The following is a 19,090-nucleotide window of genomic DNA, read 5'->3' as shown; positions in this document are numbered from 1 at the left end:
GTACAAAAAACAAGTACCAAATTTTAATTGTTTTATTCATAGTCTTAAACTAAAAATCCAGATTGAGAAAGAAATAGCCCTCAGTAATGACACATTACAAAGCTTTGAACAAAAATGGAATCGGATTAAATTCTCATAATGTTTGTCCACTTATATACATTTCACTCTAATGTTAGTTTATCTTTATAAAATATTTTTGTATATTTTTTTCAATCTTATAAGATCATTGTGAATCTACAACAAAACACACAAATCCAGTATGCTTTCTTCCGACTTTATACAACTCATAAAAAAAGATATATTAGCATATCTTGTATAACATGTCTGAACTTGATTGCTTTTGTACAATCACTATGTTGTATGATCATATACATGTATACATTGTATGTATTATATTGAATAAAAAAAAAAAAAATAGTGCTTATCCAATAATATTAATACTACTCTATCGAAACAAATTTGACTTTATCCATATTACTTTACTTCATTAGCAATTTCAAGGGAATGTCAAGTGTCAGCTTAGTACATATTGATATGTATGTATGTTATGTTATGTATATTGTTTGCGCAGTATCTGGCTTAAATTTATCTGGATTGCACAACAACGCAGGACATGTGTAAGGATTTCATTCAATTTAATGTCTGTCATGTCTATCTTAATACGGTCTTAAAAAGTTAAAATATTTCGAGTAATTTTTTGTCTGGACCTTAAACTCTGTGTACCCATGCAATCGATAAAAATAATGTCACAAGAATAAGAATGATTTTGCATTTTTTAATTCCGTTTATGCAATTACTTGGCAGTTAACAAATTTGATGACTTATTGTCATTGCAACACCCATTAAACAAAAAGGTTTTCAGGTGAGCTGAAAAAAATCAGACAGCCGGTTCAAATTTCTCATTTCTGCCAATAACAAGTACGTTTGGAACAAATGAGATCAATATGTGGAATTATCTTAGTTCACAAACCCATACATATTTAAAAGATTTACCTGTGCTGAGCTTGCAAAATTCTGAGAGACAGGTAAGACAAGTAACATTTCCACAAGTTATTTATGTATTTTTTATCTTTGAAGCGCAGTCACATTCTTAATTAAAAACTGGATATTCTTTTAAGGCACTTGTCAGTTTGATAGTATAAATCGGAGAAGCATTTCTATTTATCTATTTATTGTATGTATATTATTTGAATTTTATTAATAAAACAAAAATTAATAAAGAAGAAAATTGTTCATATAAATGGATGTACTTTATAATATGGATATTAAAGGCTAATGTTCAGTTGTTTATATTGAAATGTCTTCTCACCCAAAAATCTGTAGATGTGTGTTATCATTACTAGCTAACTAGTCTTGCCCAGAAAAAAACTCTGCGACCCAAAGCTCATTGTTAAACTACTAATTAGTAGGTTTACACAGTACTTTTGATGCAAAAGCAAGCCAAAAGTGAGATGTGTTTAAACAGATGTGAGCGTAAGCGAGATTTTGATTGGATATAACCATTTATTTAACTCTTTAAGCTGGTTCAGTAAAGCCCAAGTCTCACTATTGCCGGTAGAGCCCTGGTTCATCCTGGTTTGCTTACGCCTGTCGACCGGCAAGAACCGTGATGATTGGTAGAATTTTTTCAATGCTGTCACACTATTTCCCGGTGCCGCCCCGGTTGAAGCCGGTCAATAGCCCGGCAGAGTCCCGGTCAACCCCGGACTGGCTACGGTTTATCCCAGTGAAGCCCTCTCAGACCCCTGGTTGTCGACGGTAATGACCAAGTGATAGAGCCCTGGTTAACCGTAACTCCGCCGGCATTCACCAGGGCTATACTGGCATCAGACCCTGGCAGAGCTACGGCAATGCCCCGCTTTAACCCCGATCGTCGCCGGTAATGCCCCCGTAAATGCCGGTGGCGTTCCGGCAGAGCACTGGTTTACTTATGTACCGTAGCTATACCGGGACTCTGCCGGCATTCACCGGTGCTCCACCAGGGCATTGCCGTAGCTCTGCCGGGGTTTTTATGGGCCCTGGTGGAGCTATGGTGCCATCCGGGTTGTTGCCAGTGCTGTCCTGGTTGATGCCGGTGCTGCGCCCATCATTGCCGGTCCTTCCTGGTGACTCCCGGTTCATCTTAGAGGTATTAAACATTTTAATAGTTTGCCGATGGAGCCCCGGTTGTCCCCGGTTCATCCCGGTGGAGCCCGGGTTCATGCCGGTTGATCCCCGGTTTATCCCGGAAGAGCCTGGATCACGCACCGGCGCTCCACCGGCATCATAGTGAGACTGGACCTTAAGTTAATTAATAATTTTCATTACATTTTTAGACTATTTGCAAAGCAAATGGTCTTTAGTAATACACATCAAAGCTGTGTAACAGGGTTGAGAAAACAATTGCGGTGAAATGCCCGGATGAAGTAGAATTTGGGCAGACAAAATATGTATTGTATTTAACATTGAATATTCTAATTCTTACAATTTTGACTTGAAAACAGATTCGCACATTTTTGCTTTAGTTATGTGTGAAGAAACAGCAATACTGAACATTTACCATGCTCTAAAATAGCCATTATATGCATCTTTTGACAATTTAAAAACCTGAAAATTATCAAGCGTTGCAACGCAAATCGATTGAATAATTTTGAGAGTTCTGTTGTTGTCGTCATATTTTGTGAACCAACGACGATTGCTTATATAAGGTATAAAATACTCTTATCATAGTGTTAGCACGGATGGCCAAGTGGTCTAAGTGGTAGACTTTTGACTCCAGGACACCAGGGGTCAGTGGTTCGAGCCCTGTTGAGGTTTACTTTTTTTTCTTTTTATAATGTTATTATATTGATCAGACAATTAATGTTGCCTCTAGAGTGTTAATAGGGTTTTCTCAAGCAATATATAGCCATATTAGGAAAATGCCCCGCCCCCCCCCCCCTGTTGGCCATGTTTTTAAAACAACTGAAACCATTTTAAAACTCATCCAAGATATCATTGGGACAAATCTTCTGATCTTTCATGAAGATAGGAAAATAAATGTGGCCTCTGGAGTGTTAACAAGATTTTAATATAGCCATATAAGGAACAAGGGCCACATTGGCCCTGAATCGCTCACCTGAACAAATTTAATAGCCTTAGGCCCAATGGTAATTGACAAGAAACAAATTTTCTTGAACAAATTTTTAGGGGAGCCTTTAAGGATCATCCTTGTAAAAAAAATTGAAAATCCGACGAGCCCTTTCTGACAAGAAGATTTTTTAAGGTATTGACCATATATGGGCATGGCGGCCAGCATGGTTATGTGACCAAATTTTTTTTTAACAATATTTTTTTTTCGTGACGTAGGAATGCTCCACATGAAATTTGGTTGAAATTGGCTCAAAGGTTTAGGAGAATATGATCTGCTCAGGTACGCTAAAAACTTAAACATTGAGATAAAAGGAATTTTTGCTTGTTTTGAAGAGATTCCTCCTTTTTCTCAAAATTGACAAGATATCATCGACTAAACAGGAAACCCATGTTTGCATAAGGATAAATCCTTTCACCAATCAACATATTTTGGACTGAACAATTTTTCAATTTCCCACGATGATTCAACCCTACCAGAGCAATTTCCTAAGCAATAATCACCTCCCATTTTAAAGGAAAAATAATTTCTCATCAACAAAACTACAGCATTAATTGATTTCTGGTAGTTAACCTTTTCAAATTAAAAGAGGTTGCAGACGACAAATTAAGTTATTATGGAATAAGAATAAACAGATTTAATAGGGTAGGAAGCATTGTGATGAAAGGAGAAAATGCTAATTTCAGCAATTTCTCCTTTTATTTCAATGATTTCCACAGTCACAAACATTTGCAGAAAGAATTAACTGTTTTGGGTTAAGGGTTTATGTGGTCTGCAGCAAAGCCATCAGAAGAGAATCATGTCAGAGAAACCTGGCCTGTAGCCAGCAAATCCTTTACTCTAATAGCACTATTAATTGGTAAAAAGAGTACACTATAATTATTTCTAAATCTGCCATCTCAAGAAGATAATTCTGAACTTAATGGTCCGATGTTGCTCATTTTCGACAGGGCTCGAGTTTTCATTAATATGAAGACACTGTGCAAGTTTGGAAAGAATTGGATGAAAAATTTGGACTTTATTGCATAAACACAATTTTCTATTTTCAAGGGGAGGTAATTCTGTACTTCATGGACCAATAATGCTCATTTTTTTGTAGGGTTCGTGTCCTCATTGATATAAAGACACTGTGCAAATTTGGAAAGGATCGGACAAAAAATGTGGAAGATTTTTGAAAGTTTTCACAAAATAGGCAAAAACGAATAAAAATGCAAAGTTCAACGAGCTCCTGCGGCCATGTTTTTTGACGAATCAAATTTCTTTGAACAACTTTTTCAGGGGAGCCTTCAAAGGTCATCCCTGTGAAATTTTTTGAAAATCTGATGAGCGGTTTCTGACAAGAAGATTTTTTAAGGTTTTTACCAGATATGGTCATGGCGGCCATCTTGGTTATGTGATCAAATTTTTTTTTAACAATTGTTTTGTCCCATGACCTAGGGATGCTCCACATGAAATTTAGTTGAAATTGGCTCAATGGTTTAGTAGAAGAAGATGTTTACAAATTGTTTACAGACAGACGGACGGACGGACGCCGGACGGTGAGTGATTACAATAGCTCACCCCGAGCTATCGCTCAGGTGAGCTAAAAATGCCCTGCCCACTGGCGGCGATGTTTTTGTAAACCAACCGGCATCATTTGTGAACTCGTCCAAGATATTATTGGGATGAATCTTCTGACCAAGTTTCATGAAGATCGGAAAATAAATGTGGCCTCTAAAGTGTTAACAAGATTTTACTATAGCCATATATAGCCATACAAGGAAAAATGCCCGCCCCTTGGTGGCCATGTTTTTCAAGCAAACGTAACCATTTTCAAACTCATCCAAGACATCATTGAGACCAATCTTCTGAACAAATTTCATGAAGCTTGGACAATAAATGCGGCCTCTAGAGTGTTAACAATGTATTACTAAAGCCATATAAAGCCATAAGGAAAAATGCCCCACCCACTGGTGGCCATGTTTTTAAAGCAACCAAAACCATTTTCAAACTCATCCAAGATATCATTGGGACAAATCATATGAGCAAGTTTCATGAAGATCGGAAAATAAATGTGGCCTCTACATGCAGTGTGAACAAGGTTTTACTATTGCCATATAAGGAAATATGCCCCGCCCCCTGGCGGCCATGTTTTTCAACCAACCGGCATCATTTTTAAACTTGTCCAAGATGTTATTGTGATGAATCTTCTGAACTGGTTTCATGAAGATCGGGCAATAAATGTCGCCTCTAGAGTGTTAACAAGATTTTACTATAGCCATAGAATAGCCATATTTTTATAAGGACAAATGCCCCGCCCCTTGGCAGCCATGTTTTCAAGCAAATGTAACCATTTTCGAACTCATCAAAGATATTATTGAGACCAATCTTCTGACCAAATTTCATGAAGATTGGACAATAAATGTTGCCTCTAGAGTGTTAACAAGGCAAATTTTGAAACCGCACGACACTTGACGGACAAAAAGGCGATCATTCACAAATGCTCACCATGAGCACATTGTGCTCAGGTGAGCTAAAAAAACAAGAACAATGAAATACAGAGGCATTTTGATCTTTCCAGTCTACTAGAAGCACCTTGGCCCCTGCTTTCGATTCAGTCGCACCTTTATTGTGAAATCAGTGCCGTCGAGCTGATGACAACGCTGTCCGACATATTGACATTCAGTGTCAATACAGAACTGTTAATCTAAGAACTGCGAATGACTGTTTACCATCAAGAACACGGTATTAACCTTAGTTGTTAAACAACTGATTACTGACTTACATAAGAATTTCCAGTTATTAATATAATTGGACATGTTTATAACTGCACTTAATGTACATTTTATTTAAAATATTAAAATTATTGTACTACTACATTTTTTTTTTTTTACAAAGGTTGACCACCATAAAGAACAATCAATCTATATTTTAATTTTCTGCGTATAATGACACAGCATTCTTAGTCACATATATTATCAATATAGGCCCTATTTGCTTTTGTAGATCAAGATAGTGATTACACAGGATTATCAGGTAATGAAAGAGTTTGAACATGTTTATATGTTACTGTAATTTTGTGAATCTAGGCATTTCACAAAATTCCTAACCGTTCAGGATTTTCTTGAAATAACCATTTCACTTAGGTACTTCACAAAATTCCTATTTTTTTGTAAGTGTCCAATTTTTGTGTGATTTTTACTAACTTACAATAATAATAATGGGTTATTTGAAAAAGAAAATAAGGCATAATCATTGTTTTTTCAGAAATAACTTATTTCTGAAAAAACAATGATTATGCCTTATTTTCTTTTTAAAAGATGCACTTTACATGACTTGATACTTATATTGTAAATATAAAAACAAGCTTAGCTATATGGACTTAAGATTATCAATTACATCCAATTAATGTATTAATAAGTGTCATATCAAATATACATGTATAACTTAAATGTCGCTGTGGCATTGTGGATATGGTGCCCATCTAGTGACTGGGAGGTCATAGGTTTGTTTCACACTGTGGATTGTTCTATAAATTTTCCCTATAGACACCAAGTACTGGTGCTACCCAGAAAAAGGACTCAAAAAGCATTTTTAATAATCCTTAGGCTTTTTGATGCCATCAAGTTAAAATAAATAGGTAAACTAAATTAAATTTATTTCAGACCAGACAGAACCATCAAGACAAATAGAGTACAAACATGGTAATGTACGATAGGTTTCTAGTGAAATATCTTCTAAGAAGAGATTTGTGTATTAAAGTATACATGTATTATAGGCTTTTTTATTGTATCATACCATAAAAACCATTCAACCTTTATGTCACCATATAATGCAAGTTATGAATTGTATTCAGATTTAAGAATTCTTCTTGTTGGAAAAACTGGCCATGGCAAAAGTGCAACTGGGAACACCCTCCTGGGAATCACCAGAGAAAACGGATTCTATGATAAAAAAGTCGTGCTTCTGTTACAGAGAAGTATAAAAGGCTGGTATGTATCAACTAGGGCCTTTCATGTGAGCTTATAGACTGGGCTTTAATGAAGAGTGTCATTGTCTTAATATCAGTATGTCATTCAAGTTTTTAAATTAGCTAAATAAGGGCAAAAGAGACTAAATTAAATTCTTATTTTTTAACTTGTAATGGCAACTTGATCTTGACCTCATTCTAGGGATTTGGTTTAGGTGCGTGCAACTCTTTCTCCCATTCATTATTTAAAAGCCAATTTACACTCGAAATCAATGAAAATTTTGTAAATAAACGCGCGAACGCAAGATTAGCTTCGGGAAGCTCATGAAATCTACGTTGTGCTTCCACCACTGCCTGAAGACAATCTCGCGTTGATAGTAAATGTTCAGATAAGGTTGCAGGAATTTCACATGGAATTTATTGCTATATTGGTTATTTCTTTAAGGAACACCAATTTGTTATGGGTTAACTTTATTTTAAGAAATATTTAAAAAAAATATTAGTTGATTTTAAGTATTATGTGGCTTTAAAACAAGAAATATCTTTCAAAAGATATTTGTTGTTGATTGTGGATGGTGTTTTGGGGAAAGATAAAAAAGTTATATCAATTAGATCAAATATGGTGAATGCCTTATATCTGCGTAGTTCTTAGCTGCATCACACACAAATCGATTACGGAGTGTTACCCCAGATTTAATGGGATTAAGAATATGAGTAAACAAAAGCTGTGTTTGTGAAACACAATTCCCCCTACTGCGCCACTTTGAAGCCATATATTTGACCATTGACATTGAAGGATGACCTTGCAGCTCTATGAGATACACATGCATGCCAAATATCAAGTTGCTATCTTCAATATTGCTAAAGTTATGACCAAGATTAAAGTTTTGAGACAGAAGGACGGACAGACAGACAGACCAAAAACAATATACCCCCCCCTGATCATTCGATCTAGGGACATAAAAATTAAAGAATAACAAAATCTTCCAAAGCATTTGCAAAATCAACATGTCTGTGTAGTATAGGACGTAACAGTGTTCAGTGTAGGTAGATGCGATGTCTCTCTGCATGTTTAAACAAAACTTAGGCACATATTTTTGCCTTGTTTCAATTGCACATTGCCGGTAAAGTCCATCCCCAAAACTTTCAGGATCTGTGCTGTGCCAGTATATATTCGGTGGAAGACGGAATATACTATCAATAAACGCCTCATGTTGATAACACAATATTGCTTTCAAGATATCAAATAAAACAAATTTAAGGTAAAGAAATTAATTAAAACGGTACATGGCATTTGTCTTGTGTCTATGATGGAAGAGAAATTGTTTAATTATTTAGCCATACATGTATGACGTATGCAAGCCAGAATAGACTAATGACATTTGCTAGTTTGCTATAAATAACACAGTGTGGCTTCAATTTCCTATTGGAAAGTTCTCGCGGTTTGATATTCTATTACAAGATGCAATGAGATTTTTCAAGACCTGTGTCATGCGAAAACGGGTCTTTTGTCATATCATGTCTGCGCAGCTCCAGTCCAGCTTGCACATCCATGCAGTCTTGTGAGGATATGCATAATGAAAATGGCTACTCTGGAGATATCATGAAACCGTGCATGCTTTTTTTATAGTAGAAAGCGTGACCCCTAACCAGACTGTGCAAATGCGCAGGCTGAGTTTAAGCTACGCTAGCCACATATGTCATTATAAATACCAATTTTTCCATCACACAGATGTAACAGTGTTATTTGAATGTGTGGACAGAAAACTGCTTCAAATCAAATATCGACATACCATAATTATGTTTCAATGACAAAGAAATACATTCATAATAAACCATGTTAGGACACATATGATGAGATCTTACGTGGTAAAATTATGCGGTTTATAATTCGTGCACTTCATTACAAACATTTAATGCCGTGAATATGCGACTATTAAGTGAAAAAATAATACAAAATACATAAGCCTTTGTTTTTTATTAAAAAACTAGAAATTTCCTAACTTTATTTTAAAGTCAGGATATACGCGGAATATCTTTTTTAAAGATATTTCTTGTTAAAGATTTGACCAGGTGCACATGTTTGTAGATGCAGTGGCCCAGATTTCAATTTGGCCTTAATTCAGTCATGATACATTTTTATCAAGTTTCTTAAAGATGCAGTCATAAATATGGTCTCAAGAGTGGTACCAAGCTTTTTCTATATGACCTGGTGACCTAGTTGTTTCATGTGCATGACCTAGATCCAAAAAACAGCATAGATATTGCAAAAAAGAAAATTCTGACCAAGTTTCATCAAGATTAAATCATAAATCAAGCATCTAAAGTGATAATAATAATTTTCTACGATTTGACCTAATTACTTTGACCTCCTTTTTTGGACCTCGTTAATGACAGAACTTAAACAAGATACCAGCTCAACCTAAAAAATATGAAGGTTAACATTCTGATCAAGTTTAATAAAGATTGAGTGACAAATTGAGCCTTTACAGTGGATATCAAGACTTTTTAACATTTGACCTGGTGACTGAATTTTTGATGCACATGACCCAGATTCAGACTTGGTCTAGATTTCATAAAGTTTAGCATCATGACCATGTTTATTAGGATTGAGTAATATATGTGGCCTCTAGATTTGTAACAAAGATTTTCTCAGATTTGACCTAGTGACCTAGTGTTTTAATGTGGCCAGTTTTACGCTTGGTCTTTATATTATCTAAATGAACATTATCACCAACTTTCATCCAGATTGAGTGGTGAATATGGCTTTTAGAAGATAACAAGTTTTTTTTTAAAGATTTGACTTTGCGACCTTGTTTTCAGACGCATTCAACCCAGTTGCAATGTTGCATGTTCATTAACAATCCATCAAGGGTGAGCACAGTAATGATCATGACAAAGTTAAAATTTTCTTCATATGACCTAGAGACCAGATTTTCTACACTACTTCCCATCATTTAAAGCACTTGTTTAACTTGATTTAAAATGATTAACTCTGACCTTGAACCTTGGAGTATGCTACCTTTTTCATCATACTGGTCACTTAAGCCCATGTCTCACTATTGCTGGTAGAGCCCCGGTCCATCTCGATTTGCTAACGCCGGTTGACCGGCGAGAACCGGGATGGTTAGTAGAAATTTTTTAACGCGGTCACACTATTTCCTGGTGCTGCCACGGTTGAAGCCGGTAAACAACCTGGCAGAGTCCCGGTCAACTCCGGACTAGCTACTGTTTATCCCGGTGAAGCCCCGGCAGAGCCCCGGTTGTCGCCAGTAATGCCCCGACGGAGCCCCGGTGAACACTGGCGGCTTCTTGGCAGAGATGGGGCTGTACCTGCATCAGATGCTGGCAGAGCTACAGCAACGCCCCAGTTTAACGCCGGCCGTCGCCAGTAATGCTCCAGCGGAGCCCCGGTGAATGCCAGTGGCGTCCCAGCAGAGCGCAGATTTACCAATGTACCATAGCTATTCCGGGACTCTGCCGGCATTCATCAGGGCTCCACCAGGGCTCCACCTGGGCACCACCGGCGACAACCTGGGCGTTGCTGTAGCTCTGCCGGGGTCCGTGTGGGCCCGTTGGAGCTACGGTGCCATCCCAGTTTTTCCTGGTGTCGTCCCAGTTGTTCCCGGTGCCAGGCCCGTCGTTTTCAATCCTTCCCGGTGACTTCCAGTTCAACCCGGAGGTATTCAACATTTTAATACTTTCCCGGTGGAGCCCCGGTTCATCCCGGTTGTCCCTTGTGGACCCCAGTTTTCCAGGTAGAGCCCCGATTCATCCTGGTAGATCCCAGATCACGTACCGGGGCTCCACCGACATTATAGTGAGACTGGGCCTTTAGGGCAAGTAATGTGAACATCCATAAACTTGAATTGTGACCTTAAACTTGCATTGAGGGACCTAGTTTTTGTGTGCAACACTCTCCTGTCCCCTCCCCCCCCCCCCCTGCAAAGTATGGTGTTCCCTTAATTCATCTGTTGTTTTTTTTTTGGACATGGGCAAATAATAATAACAATAATATTAATAATAATAATATTTTGGGCAAAATATTTATGAGAGCATTTAAACAAATCAAAACCTTGAAACATCACAAAATATGACCCACTTGTTATAACACATTGTTATAACAATATTTAATGCATAATACACATTTTTACAGTGAATTAAGTAATACAACCTATATTTTAAACTTTGTTTAATTGGATTGTTGTTATATGATAAATAATTTATTGCAGGTAGAAACAAGATTTGGAAGAAAATTAGAAGTTGTGGACACTCCTGGAATTTTCGATACATCTACTGAGCATGCATTTGTTTATGAACAAATAGTCCAATGCATAGGAATGACATTGCCAGGCTTCAATGCTATCTTCTTAGTACTTAATTCAGAAGATCGGTTTACATCAGAATTGGTAAAAACTGTTGACATTTTCTTTAAATTGTTTGGAAAAGATGTTGACGAATATGTGTTTGTCCTTTTTACCCATATTGAATCAGAAGATGAATTGAAAAACTTCATAAAAGACGGTGACAAAAATCCAGACAATGATGGAGAGAAGGCATTTCAAGAGCTTAGAAAACGATGTAAAGACAAACTGTTGTTCATTGAAAACAAAGCTTCCAAAGATGAAAATGAAGAAATGGTTTGGAATATCTTAAAATCAGTTGATGAAGCCAATGCCAAAGCATCAAGACCATACTTCCGAAACAAAATCACCAGAGAGCTGGAAAGAAAAGCAAAAGACTTTTATGAGATACATGTCTGTGGTTTGGGATCTGAGCGGTCAAAAGAAGGTAATCATTCAAACAATGTCCTAATAACAATTTACAATTTTTTCAACATTTTAGGTATTAAACAAGAGGGCAAAATGCTTCAAAATGTAATTGGTCTGTGCAGGTTACAAATATTTACAAGTTATTACTATAGCAACATAAGGTTAAACAACTGCTATTACTCTAATTTTTTTGACACTCTTAATTTTCCGACATCCACGTTTTAAGCCAAAATAATTATTTTTCGTGTTACTAAATGTTCCCCCATACTGATTTTCGTCCAGAATAAATGACACTAAATTTTCTGACAGTGTATTTTTACAATAGAGCTATTATTTCTCCAGAATTCTGCTGTGTTGCGCTTATCTGGCGATACTTTGAATATAAATTTTTGCAATTGCATTTAGGTCATAAAACCTGGCAGACTAATTCCTCAAAGCAAAGAACAATTACATTTGCATTATTGACTAAATAACTATGAACACCGTTAATAGACAATGATTTTACCCAACAGCATATAGTGCAAGATATAGAAAAGTAATGTTAACTATACTGCTTATAAATTGCATACCGATATTCGATTGTTCATGCAATATATTTAGAATGTATCTTAATTTTCAAAAATCTGTAATTTTGTCTCTCTTATTATATTTAAGTGTCCGAAAATGATGAGTAATTTATAATGGTAGGCTTTCTGGAAGCCATGCTTCTTTTATGGACAATAAAAATGATCACAAATCCTAGGTCACTCTCTTTAAGGCCCAAACACAACTGTTTAGAGCATATAATTGGAGCAAATGTTCTTAGCAAAACTGCTATGATGATTTACCAAAAATTAGACTTCTCCAGTATTCACAAAGTTTTATTAAAGCCACTAATAGGAAAACTGCCTGCTCCCTGGTGGCTATAATTTTCAACAGACCAAAACAAGCTTTTTATCACCGCCGAAAAAAAAATCGGAGGGGATAAAGTAATTGGTCCCATCCGTCTGTCCGTCCGTCCGAAACTTTGTCCGGAGCATAACTCCAAATCTATTCAATGGATTTACTTTAACTTAGAAAATTAAAAGATGGCAACTAGGAGAAGTGCAGTGACCAAGAGCCATTACTCTATCTACCTTAGTTTTTTTGAATTATCGCCCTTTATTTAATTTCAAAGTAATTTTTGTCCGGAGCAAAACTCTAAATCTACTGAAGGGATTTACTTGAAACTTTAAATATAAACAGATGGCAAGTAGGAGAAGTGCAGTGACTAAGAACCATAACACTATCTACCTTAGGTTTTGAATTATCTCCCTTTTTTTAATTACAGTCATTTTTTGTCCGGAGCATAACTCTAAATCTACTGAAGGGATTAACTTGAAACTAGAAAAATAAACAGATAGCAATTAGGAGAATTGCAGTGAACATGAACCATAACTCTTTCAGCCATAGATTTTGAATTATCTCCCTTTTTTTGTTTTACCAATATTATTCTACTCTCTAAAACAAATGTTGTCATACAAGCAAACACATTTCGACCGTGATTTGGCACTACTGTGACAAGATCTTGTTTATCTTGGAAGAGAAAACATTCAAACAAATGTTGTGAGCTACTTTCATGATAATGCATATGACTTAAAATGTGTTAACAAGGTTTCATTTAAGTGTTTTAAGGAACACAAATGACCCATCCACACCCCCTGGCAGCCATATTTTTATGTGAACCAGAACAGTACTCTGAGCATTAAAACAAATAAGAATTGTTTAAGGCATGACGAAACCAGTAAAAACTAGAAATGGCGCGGCAGAGGCCGACGCGTATCCCCACGCCGCATGTTTGACCCAGGGGCGCCCCAGGGTTGGTAATGGGGCCATGCATAGTTGAGATTGACCGTATTGTCATAAGAGAAGTTCAGTATCAATTAGAAGTAAATTGTAGAAATGAAGAAATTATAGTAAAAGGCAATTTTGGATGGGCGTTGCCTATGTAGGCGGAGTGCCCCAGGGTTGGTAATGGGGCCATACATAGTTGAGATTGACAGTATTGTCATAAGAGAGGTTCAGTATCAATTTGAAGTAAATCGGTGCAGAAATGAAGAAATTATAGTAAAAGGCAATTTTGAATGGGCGTGGCCTATGTGGGCGGGGCGCCCCAGGGTTGGTAATGGGGCCATGCATAGTTGAGATTGATTGTATTGTCATAAAAGAGGTTCAGTATCAATTTGAAGTGAATCGGTGTAGAGATGAAGAAATTATAGTTAAAGGCAATTTTGGGTGTGCGGGGCGCCCCAGGGTTGGTAATGGGGCCATGTATAGTTGAGATTAACCGTATTGTTATAAGAGAGGTTCAGTAGCAATTTGAAGTGAATTGGTGTAGAAATGAAGAAATTATAGTAAAAGGGAATTTTGGATGGGCGTGGCCTATGTAGGCGGGGTGCCCCAGGGTTGGTAATGGGGCCGTGCATAGCTGAGATTGACCGTATTGTCATAAGAAAGGTTCAGTATCAATTTGAAGTGAATCGGTGTAGAAATGAAAAAATTATAGTAAAACTGCAATTTTGGGTGGGTGTGGCCTATGTGGGCGGAGCGCCAAGTTTCAAGGTTCTAGTGCTTATAGTGTAGGAGGAGATAGTGGTCAGGACGGACAGACAGACGGACAGACAGACAGACGGACGGAGGAGATAACCACAATATCGAAAAGCGTGGGGATAAATATTAATCCTTTTCCAATAAAAACATATAAACCAAAGTTTATTGATTCCCAAACATACACATTTTTTACCTGACTGTAGTGATTACTGCATACCTACATCTTGTGCCATAATAGCGACTCATGTATAAATAAACTCGATGAATGGTTCTTTACTCTTTATTCAAATGTTAACATAAAGTCCATATAATTCTCTAAGTAACTAACAACGTTTCCAAGACATGACAAAATCCGTCCAAATCCATCCAGACAGGACCCCACCCCACCCCACCTGGGGATGGGTTCTGAGGAAAAACCTCTAGAGTATCTCCTATGTGTTAAATTCTTATTGTTTTAGTGTCCAAAACGCATTGCTTATATACAGGTATTGTTACATAAACATGTCCACTTTGTGGGTCAAACCTGTCATGATCTACACTTTAAACGGACTGAACCTGTGCGTCTACTGTCAACAAATTAATGAGTTTCGGCCATTCTGACGTAAACCAGGGCATGCATTATTATCAAATATACACCAATTATGCGACAATCTCATGGTTTTGCAGCATATTACTTTATGTAATAATAACTTGAAGTTCTGTTTCAAAATATGGAAATGATATGTAAGATCTACAAAACACCTGGGAGCTGTAGATAATGTCCTTCTGGGTCTGTTGTAAGAATTATAGTTTTATTTGATTGATATACATTGTATTAATACTATATGTTTTTCATATATTTAGATATAAGAATTCTCCTCCTTGGACTACCTGGCCATGGAAAAAGTGCAACTGGGAACTCTCTTCTGAGAACAAGCTTGCTTAATGAAAATCCTTCAACAGAATCAACACAGCAGAACACAGCAGAACCAAGTATGTACATGTAATACTATGTAATGTTAAGCTATTTAGATGTTGTTTAACATCAATACTTGCAAAAGTATAATTTGCAATCACCAAATTACCACTATTATTTGTTAACCATATGGTACCTTTCAATGCGTGAGGGACAGTTAAATTTTCAAAAGGGGGGACTTTAATTGGGACCACCTTATAGGTGTTTTCAATGATAAATATCACAAAAAACAAGGTTAAATTCCAAAACAGTATCCAATCACAAAAAGTATGTTTAAACAATCCATTTAAACTCGCTTATATATTGTTTTAATTATGTCTTATTCAACAAAGAGCACATCAATTTTAAACACATGACTCAAACAACATTTTCATTGACTTTTTAAAAACTGCATAGCAGGCATAGTTATGTCCTTCAAACACTGGTCTCTGCACTCAGACAGCGTCCAGTTTTTATTTCTTTGTTTTATAGCAGATACCCGAATGTTTGACTTACATTACTAAATACAGTAAAGTTTTCACAGCTTTCAATCAATTTCTTTTCCATAATCTTACCAACTTAAACACATCATCCGGCTGCAGATTAAAACAAGATGCTTTTGTGAAACACTATGTCCCCAATATATTTGACCTTTGAACTTGATGGATGACCTTGACCTTTCACCATTCAAAATGTGCAGCTCCATGAGATACACGTGCATGCCAAATATCAAGTTGTTATCTTCAATATTGCAAAAGTTATTGCAAATGTTAAAGTTTGACGCAAACAAACCACCAAACCAACAAATCAACAAACTGACAGGGCAAAAACAATATGTGTCCCAGTATAGACTGGGGGAACATAAAAAAATATCATTTAAACTGACACAATACTGACCTATCTGAACACAGTAGTGCTATACAAAATGTTTTTTCTAAATTTATCGAAAACACAATTTAGAAGGATTCACAATAAAAACAAATTTAACAAGATGTGTTTGTGAAACACCATGTCCCCCATATATTTGACCTTTGACTTGACGGATGACCTTGACCTTTCACCACTCAAAATGTGCAGCTCCATGAGATACACATGCAAGCCAAATATGAAGTTGCTATCTTCAATAATTTGCAAAAGTTATGGCAAATGTTAAAGTTTGACGCAAAGAAACCAACAAACAAACCAACAAACAAACAGACAGGGCAATTAAACAATATGTCCTCCAGTATTGACTGAAAGACATAAAAATACATAACCAAACTGTTCACCAAAGTAAAAGATCTCAAGGTAAATTCTGCGCTATGAAGATTTCATTCAGCAATGAATATATAGAGAATACTAGGTCAGTGCCGAATAAAGAGAAGTTCATTTTGCGAGGCTTAGAAAATCTGAACCACGAGCCTTGGCGAGTGGTTCAGATTTTCGGGCCTAGCAAAATAAACTGTGCTTTATTCGGCACCGACCTAGTATTCAATTTATCCCATCAATTTTCTAAGTCGCAATTTATTTCTTTTAAAATAGAATAGGAAAATAGAACTACACAGAAAATCCCAAAGTTATTTTAAGCAAAAATTGTTTTATTATCTTAATAATAAATACCTCTACGTCCCTGATATTAAAAAAATTATGAAAAAACAAACTAAACAACTGCAGCTTTAGCGCGAGAGAATATGACTGTTGTTGTGTGACGTGTAAATAATGACGTCATGAGTAGGCGCACTTAATATTTGTAAATAATGTTTTCTTGTTGTTTGTGTTGCATTTTGTGTTTAAAATAAACAACATCTTGGTATCAAGTTGTTTGTTTTGTTGAATCTGATTCAATTTTACTAAAAATGATTACTTTATAGTTGATTCCGAGTAACATGACCATTCTCCGCCGCGCGTGACAGCTAGCACTGCCGAAATAGAGGAAAATTTATTCCACAGTGGTTTATTTCGACATTGCACGTCTGATGATGGGATAAAAACCAGCCTTTCCATGCGGACAACCTGACGTTTTAAAAGCTGCATACAATAGTTTTTTATAAGGACTAAGAATTTTCACAAAAAACATATGCTCTGTTTATTTGTAGCTAGAATTTGTTAAAGTCACATTAACAATAAAATCCAAATTACTGTTTCAGATAAGAAATGAAATCAAGGCCATTTAAAAATACTATAATATATTTTTCTCTCTGCCAACATTTCACATATGGATATATTACACCTTAGGCAACAATAAATTTTGGTGCTGGCAAAAACATGTTTTGAAATTAATATTAGTGTATCTATCTTGCAAATAGTCAGATATAAAAAACACACACAAATATAAAAATGGAGATGATATATGAAATAAGGGTATACTTACTTGGTGTTTAAAGTGTGTGGGAATGACGTATAGCCAAATAAACACTTTGTAGCCTATAGACAATGACATCTTTACTATAAAACGTATTGCATAACTAACAATTTTCTATAGGAGTCAATTAAGGGATTATTGCAGTGAAGTTCGTCGTTGGGTAATTGTATCGTTTATTACACACTTTAATAAGATAAGTATTGATGCAAAGCATCAAAGGGCGTCGGGAATTTCATTGTAAAAGGCACTCAATGAAGTTACATGGAACAATTTTTTTTCTACTGTAAATATTAACATATTGGCCGATTATATTAAACAAAATAGAAAAAGAAACTGGTAAAACCATTATCTAAAATTTTGTGTAATTACCCCCAAATTACCATTATTTATGATGTTGTGTTATAACCCCCAAATAACCATTATCTATGATTTTGTGTTGTAACCCCCCAAATATTTCATAGTTCATTTTATTTACATTGGTTTTCTTTTTTACTGGCATCCGTGTGCAGTTTTCATTAATGGAACATAACTGTGTAGGTTTAAAAAAATCTGGCTCATCTTGTAAGCGTAATTTCATATTTTCTCAACTTCAAAGGGAGATGATTCTGAACTTATGCTTACGTTGCTCATTTACGATAGGGGTTGAGTACTCATTGATATGAAAACACTGTAAAAGTATGAAAAAAAAAGAAGGAAAACTGTAAATTGCATAAAGAAGCTGCATTTCACAATACTTTGAAATGCAGTAAAAGATCATAATAGATTTATTGCTCCGATATTCATCAATTTCAATAGGGTTCGAGTAATACTGATATTAAACACTAAACAAGTTTAGAAAGATTCAGACGAAAGTTGTAAAATCTTTTAAACAAGTGGAAATTGTTTATTTTGTCAAATTTAATAGAAAAAAACTTCTGGACTTATTGTCCCGATGTTTCTCATTTTAAATGAGGTAAAAATGCTCATTGATATGAAGACACTGTAAGTTTGGAAAGAATCTGATGAAAAATATTGACATAATCACCTAACCGAGCAGTTTTTCACTTTTATTTTTAAATTCAAAGAGACATATTTCTGTACTTATGGTCTGATAATGCTCATATAGAGTTTGGGTTGGGTTCTCATTGATAAAAAAACCTGTGCAAGTTTGAGAACAATCGGATGAAAATTTTGGACTTCGAACAATGATTTCAAAATTTCTCAAATTCTAAGGAAGATAACTATGGACGCAATGGTCGGATAATGCTAAAGGGCCCATACCACCTGGATAGTAATACGTGTCGCGCTTCGCGCTCTATATGTGGTTCTTATAAAAACAAACTCTGAGGAGTGCTTGACTCTAGGGAAACGGGTTGCTGGGACAAAGCTCCTCCTTGATAAGCGGCTGCTTCCTTTATCGCAACTCTTGTTACAATTA

At 36.0% G+C, this 19,090-nt stretch overlaps 1 long non-coding RNA gene across 1 annotated transcript; it reads left to right on the top strand.

Annotated features, from left to right (window-relative positions):
• Positions 1-6,751: 6,751 nt before the first annotated feature.
• On the top strand, positions 6,752-11,593 carry LOC127860339 (uncharacterized). The gene is made up of 3 exons (XR_008039715.1): positions 6,752-6,792; positions 6,945-7,080; positions 11,291-11,593. It is a non-coding gene; the product is annotated as an uncharacterized LOC127860339 (long non-coding RNA).
• The last annotated feature ends 7,497 nt before the right edge of the window (positions 11,594-19,090 follow it).

Source organism: Dreissena polymorpha, chromosome 1, assembly GCF_020536995.1.
Source record: "Dreissena polymorpha isolate Duluth1 chromosome 1, UMN_Dpol_1.0, whole genome shotgun sequence".
Taxonomy (NCBI): Eukaryota; Metazoa; Mollusca; class Bivalvia; order Myida; family Dreissenidae; genus Dreissena; species Dreissena polymorpha.
Note: the sequence above shows the minus strand (reverse complement) of the source record. Positions and strands in the feature narration are given on the sequence as shown.